Below are 7,073 nucleotides of genomic sequence, written 5' to 3'. Positions count from 1 at the left end.
AAAAGTAGGAGCAGGGGCACTCGACCTAGCAGAATTTATGGGATCGTTCAGGTCCGGAAACAAAGTAAGGGGACGAGATGAGGAGGCCATGGATTAGAGGTGAGAGGTTTGAGTTGCAGAGAACTGACTGAGTTTTGGCCTCCTCTGTTCAGTCTCTCTTTTTCTCTCGATGAGGAAGAAGAAACAGAAGAGAGTGATGAAGAAGAATGAGCTGGAAGAAAGTGATGAAAAAGAATGAGTTGGAAGAGAATGATGAAGAAGAATGAGAAATGAGTGATTAAGAAGAAGACGGAAGATACTGATTAAGAAGAAGATGAAAGAGAAGAAGACAAAGAAGGAGAGAGCCGAGGCAATTGGTAATCGAAGAAGTCCGCTTTGTCGGCCAGCTGACGTAAAAGCAAGGTCGCAGGTCAAACGCGATTTTCAAAAGAAGAGAAAGAGGCGGGAGAGTTGTATGCATATATGTATATGAATTGTATATGTATGTATTATATATATATATATATATATATATATATATATTTGTTTGCATATTTGGTCACAAGAGTGACTTGGGTTTAGTGGTTCGGCTCAGTGTCGAGGATTGAAAGGTTAAGCCTGAGGTCAGAGGTTCAAGCCCCCATAGCAACGAGTGTTTTTTTTGTTTTGTTTTGTTTTGGTTTTTTTTTTTTTTTTTTTTTGTATATGTGTCTCGTATACCTATATGTACATTTGTTTGAATATTTTGTCACAGGAATGGTGTGGCTCAGTGGTTGAAAGAGCAAGAGACTAAGCCTGAGAACAAGGGTTCGAAACCCCGTATCCCTACATCCATGCATTTTGAGTTTTTCCTTTCTTTTTTTTGCATGTTCAGGAGGAAGATATTCTTAAGACTGCGTTTCGAACCCGTTACGGCCACTATGAATTCGTAGTGATGCCATTCGGCCTAACCAATGCACTAGGTGTATTCATGAGCTTAATGAACAAAATATTCATGCCTTACTTAGATCAACTTGTAATAGTTTTCATAGATGATATTTTGGTGTATTCCAAGTTTGAAGGAGACCATGAACAACATTTGAGAATAGTACTTCAAACTTTGAGAGAAAACCAACTGTATGCTAAGGCTAGTAAATGTAAGTTCTGGATGGAGAAAGTAAAGTTTTTGGGTCACGTGGTATCTGAAAAAGGGAATATCAATAGACCCAACTAAAGTAAAAGCAATGACAAAATGGAAGCAACCTAAGAACACATTTGAGATTCGTAGTTTCTTAGGATTGGCCGGTTACTATCGAAGATTCATTCAAGAATTCTCAAAATTGGCCAACCAATGACACATTTGACTCAAAATGGGGTAAAGTTTGAATAGAGCGAGTCTTGTGAAAGTTCATTCCAAGAACTCAAGAAAAGATTGACGAGTGCCCCTATTCTCATAGTACCAGAACGTGATGTTAGGTATAATGTGTATTGTGATGCTTCCAAAGAAGGTCTGGGGTGCGTATTGATGCAAAATGGCAAGGTAGTGACATATGGATCAAGGCAATTAAAGAACCATGAGAAGAATTATCCCACCCATGACTTGGAGTTAGTAGTTATAGTTCACGCACTCAAAATTTGGAGACACTACTTGTATGGTGAAAAGTTTGAGATATTCACTGATCACAAAAGCTTGAAGTATCTGTTCACCCAAAAGGATCTGAACATACGTCAGAGACGTTGTATGGAGTATCGTGAAGATTACCAATTTACCCTTTTCTATCATTCCGATAAGGCTAACGTGGTAGCAGATGTGCTAAGTCGCAAAAATAGAGGGATTGTTGCTAGTTTAGCACTTAGAGAATAGAATATGGTTAGAACACTCAATGAATTTGGGGTGAAAATGGGGGTTCAAGAAGAAAAAGCTTACCTTGGTGGTTAAATTGTTACGCCTAAAATTTTGAGCGAGATATTGGAATCACAAAAGTACAATCAAGAGGTAGCATTCATCAAGGCACAATATTTTCACATCTCAATGTTACGGAAATATGAGCCACACCTCTCCCATGTTGTCAACTGGAGAGAGATTGATCTCAATGAAGATGTTGGTTTTGAGGAAAGACCTATGAAGATTATGGATCGATGAGAAAAGAACCTGCGAGGCAAAGTTATTCACTTGGTGCGAGTGTTGTGGCAGTATCGTGGGACGGAAGAGTCAACATGGGAACGAGAAGATATGATACGTGCTAATCACCCTCATCATTTTGAGTCTAAAGGTACGAATTAATTTCGATGACGAATTTTTTTTTTTTAGAAGGGTAAATTGTGAAAATTCGCATTTAATTATTCTAAAATAATAATTAATTAATTAATTAATTAACTTATCCAGAGTTTATCTGAAATATATATCAGTGTAAACGTTAGTTTTAAATTAACTCAATTCAATCACAAACAAAGATATTATTAAAAATAATAATTTTGTGAATGTTCAATAATTGTTATTTATAAATTATTTTAATAAGGATTCAACATGATAATTATTCTTATCAAATACTTTAGTTAAAAATCTTAGTGTATCAATTTTAAGAAACCCACACAAATACACAAATATACCAAAAAAAAAAAAAAGAAGAAGAATATTTCGGCAAAGAACAACACTTGGATTGCATGCATATTAACTCAAATAGACTCCTTGGAACTAGAAGATTTGATGGGAGTAAAGGGAATGACTAAAAGAGAGTGAGTGAGCCTCAGGGGAGTCTCTCTATATATACATATATCCATACATGCAGATATCATCCTGTGACGACCCAGATTTTTAATTTTTCTGTAGAATTTATACTAATATTATTTAATCTCAGTTCAGAAAATATATAATTTATTATATATTATTATGCGTAATTTTGTAAAATAATATAATTATTAAAAGTTTAGGGGTCAAAATATAAATAATAATAATATAGATAATATAAATAATAATAATAATGTCTGTGGTATTAAAATAAATAATTAATTTCTGTTAATATAAGATAAAGTGTAATTTAATTAAAAATTAAATTATTTATATAATTATATTGAAATATTGGGTCAAAAGGTAATTATCTTAAATATCTATTAAGGATAAGAATGAATGTTTGTAATTATTATCGAAATCTGCCACGTATTGCTCTCTCCCCCTATAAAAGGAGGAGGCGTCCGCAGAAAGAAAGAAAAGAAAAGAAAGAAGAAAGAAAGAAAAGAAAAGGGAAAGAAAGAAAAGAAAGAGAGGAAAAGAAAGAAGAAATAATGGAAGCTAAAAGGGTCTTTGATAGTGGGAAGAAAGAGTAAGGTATTAAAGTTAAGGTGAGTTATATTATACCCTGAGTCACCAAAAAGTATTTTACTAATGTTTTGACTTACCAAAATCTATTTTATACAAGTTATGTTTTATTAATATATTTATAAAAGTTATGTTTTATAAAGATTTCAGTTACGTGGTTTTATTTCTGAACCCTATTCGCTTAAAAGGAAACCCATGGATGTGTGTGTTTTGCTTTTAAAGAATATTTGGCTAGGACTTTATATGAAAATATATTTTGTAAGTACCACCACGGGAGTCCCATGCCTTGGGGGACTTAAATAACCATTGGCTTAGTGAGTCCCATGCCTTGGGGGACTGATATAACCATTGGCTTAGTGAGTCCTATGCCTTGGGGGACTGAAATAACCATGGGCTTAGTGATTGACCACTTTGTGGTCCAGTGTTTGTCGTGGATCCATTGACCAGTGTAGTGCTTGGCACTTAGTGATGTACCGTGGTTATGGTTGTATAATGATTTTCGTATTATATGTATCAAGTTCTTTTTGGCCTAACTAATTATCCATGGTGAATTTTATGCCTTATACTCTTAGTATAATATTTCTCACTCTGCCATGAGCTTATAGTTTTTTACCACTTTCAGGTGGCATGTCGGGACCAGCGTGTGGAGTAGGCACAAAGCACTTTTATTGATGTATTTTTTTAATGTAAAAATCGGCCTTTTTGGTCAATACCTTTTGTAATAAAAATAGAAACTCCAATGATTATTTTAGTACCCTTATTTAAACATTTCTTCCGCTTGCGTTTATTAAATTGTTTAAAGATTTGGCCGGAGGTAACCTCGGTTACTGGCCATCACGATGCCTAACCCTTGGGTACGGGGAGCGGGTCGTGACACATCCTCTCTCTCTCTCTCTCTCAAAAAAAAAAAAAAAAGAAAAAAAAAAGAGGGAATTCCTGTGAGTAAGCTTAATAGAAAAAGATGACGAGATTAAGGTTGCATATTTTCCTAACATTTCACTATTCCATTTCAATCCTACAACTAAGTAAGAAAACCCTCTCAACCCTCTCATTTTTTTTTAATTGTTGAAATTTTCAGATTATATTCATATGATAAAATGACTAATTTATAGATAAAATTTTTTATATATGTATGTAAATTTTGTGATGTGTATATCAAATATTTGAAAATATTGATAGTCTTAAAGTCATGGTATTATTGTGAAAATAGGCTTGCATGGGTAGTTTATACCATTAAAAAGAGGATTGAAAAATTCATTTGGTCCTTGAATCTATCAGAAAATTTATACAAATTTTTAGACAATTTTATACTCAAAATTTGAAGATGATTTCTTCTAAAAAGTTGTTTATAATGATGTCTACTTCATGCATGAATTTTTGTAACAATTATGGAGTTTTGTACGAATTTATATAGATTTTTAAGCAAATCTATAGGCATATTTTACCATGTGTTTGAAAAATTATTAAAAAATTTATATTAAACTAAATCTGGTAATTTCTAAGGAAAAAAATGAAATTTGAGAAGCCTAGTTTCATAATAAATTTTTAGATTATGGAATTGATTTATAAATTTAAGAATGGAATTAATTTAAGAAAATGTGATAAATCTGTGTCATAAACTTTTTTGAAATTTTTAAGAATTATTTATAACTTATTTTTGGAAAATGCTTTCTGAAAAATAACCATAACATGTTTATTGAGTATTCTGTAGATTTGTATGAATTTTAGAGTTGTATAAATAATTTATTTATAATTTTATCTGCGAGATATACATTCTGAAATGTTTGGCAGATTAAGGAAGAATCAAAAATTATCTCTTCAATTGTTTATTTGGACTAAAAAAATTTAATATTGTGCTAGTCTATTCTTGTAGATTAAAAATCCATGCATGTATGTAATTATGATTTATTGGTATCTAAATTATTATTTCATACGATGGTTTAAATAAATTGTTTATTTAAATTTTGTACAATTATTTATTATTGTGTGACATATATAATATTTTATGTTGGAAATTTTAATGAGCTAGTATAACGTTATTTGTAATTAAAAATTGAAATTATTAGTGATTAATATCAAAACTAACTGAAATGATTAACGACATATACAAAGTTAACAATTGACGGTAAATACTAGTTGTTCAGGGTGAGTCTTGGTTTTAAATAATGTACAAAATTAAGGGTTGACGGTTAATACCGGTTGTTCAAGGTGCGCCCTGGTTTTGAGAATTCTCACGTAAATTATGTCGCGAAACCTTAAGATGGCATGAGACTTATTTGAACCCTTTTTCGGTATTCGGTTTTGGAATAAGTGTGGATGTGCAGGTGGCACACAGGGAGGTTACGTACCCCTGGCAGACCGTTTCCTTGGGGCAGACCATAGATGCCACTACTTGGGTATATAACTCCGGACGTGAGCATCTCTGGTAGTTACGATTGGCAACACTTGAATATTTGACCAATGAGAGGTTTCAAATTAACCGTTCCATACTTAGTGGTTAGTAAGAAAATCTCTTTGGTGAGATTTTGAGTGTCACCCAAACTATTAAAATTGTCGAAATTATTATAATAGTTGGTACATTTATCATGCTATTGAATTTTACTATTATTTTAATTGTCATGATTTGATTATTTTCTCTTAAAAAGAATGGTAGGTTGGTTCCGTTTTCTTACTATGTTGCAAAACTCATGGTATATATTTTGTTGCCTTAGCGTTTCATGCCAGATTATGTCAAAGAAGGGACTGAGGCTGAATTTGGAGCTGCTGCTAATATTGAACCTTGGCTAACTTAAAGTCAAGACTCTATTGAAATAAAATTTATTATCCTTGATATTAGTAATCACGAATGTTACAAAGTTGTTGTAATATTGTATGTGGACTTGTAATTTAGTTGTTAAGTTTTGACTATGCGAAAATCTAAATTTCCCCTAATTAGTTGTTAAAATCTTTATTTAGTAAGTTATTTGTTATTTATATTTTATGATGTTCCAAAAGAAAATTTGGGGTGTCACAATATCATATTAGAATGTAGGGGTAAAACTATGATTCCAAAACCCTTCCAAACACAACCTATATTTATACTAGTAGGTGGCACACGTAATGCGTGTGCAATTCAGATAAGTAAATATAAAAATAAATAATAAAAAATTAATATTATAATATATATGTTGTCTAAATGGTAAGACTCTTAAAGAAATCCACGGTCTAAGGTTTAAATCTTACTCAAGCCTTTCAATGATATTTTTTTATTTTAAGATAGAAAAATTTGCCACGTGGCAGCAGGAAAAGCCACCACACTATTAGACACCAAGTCATGTGTTTACATATATAATGATATAGATATAGATATAGATATAGATCTAGCCCCTTGTTGCGGTTAAATATATTCTTTAGCGCTTGGAGTACGCGGGGGGTCTAAGCTTCGACTTATGTCGAGTTCAGTGGGATTTCCTGCAGATATACTATAAGTGCTAAGGAGTAATACTTTTTGACGAATATATTGGAATAACCTACCTACATATTTATTTTTTAAATTAGAATATTTATATTTATGACTTACCTTTATATGTATAACTCTGTTATATAGCAGTACTGTAATAACCTTCACCACTGTTTACTGATAAGCCATTGATTACTGTTAAACTGAGGCTAAATATGTTAATTGACTGACTGATTGAAAATTGAAGCCGAATTGATTGAGCATATTAGTTAAATTACAACTCTATCTGTTTGACTGTTTTATTATCTGTTCATGTTTTATGCGTTAAACTGCAAATTGAAGGCCTTATCGGCAGCCGAA

General features: G+C 32.2%; 1 long non-coding RNA gene across 1 annotated transcript; it reads left to right on the top strand.

The window, feature by feature from the left end:
- Window positions 1–3,184: 3,184 nt before the first annotated feature.
- Window positions 3,185–4,037, top strand: LOC145789549 (uncharacterized). Its single transcript, XR_014327602.1, has 2 exons — window positions 3,185–3,297; window positions 3,897–4,037. It is a non-coding gene; the product is annotated as an uncharacterized LOC145789549 (long non-coding RNA).
- The last annotated feature ends 3,036 nt before the right edge of the window (window positions 4,038–7,073 follow it).

Source organism: Camellia sinensis, chromosome 1 (assembly GCF_055761805.1).
Source record: "Camellia sinensis isolate YWXY chromosome 1, ASM5576180v1, whole genome shotgun sequence".
In the NCBI taxonomy this organism is placed as follows: Eukaryota; Viridiplantae; Streptophyta; class Magnoliopsida; order Ericales; family Theaceae; genus Camellia; species Camellia sinensis.
Note: the sequence above shows the minus strand (reverse complement) of the source record. Positions and strands in the feature narration are given on the sequence as shown.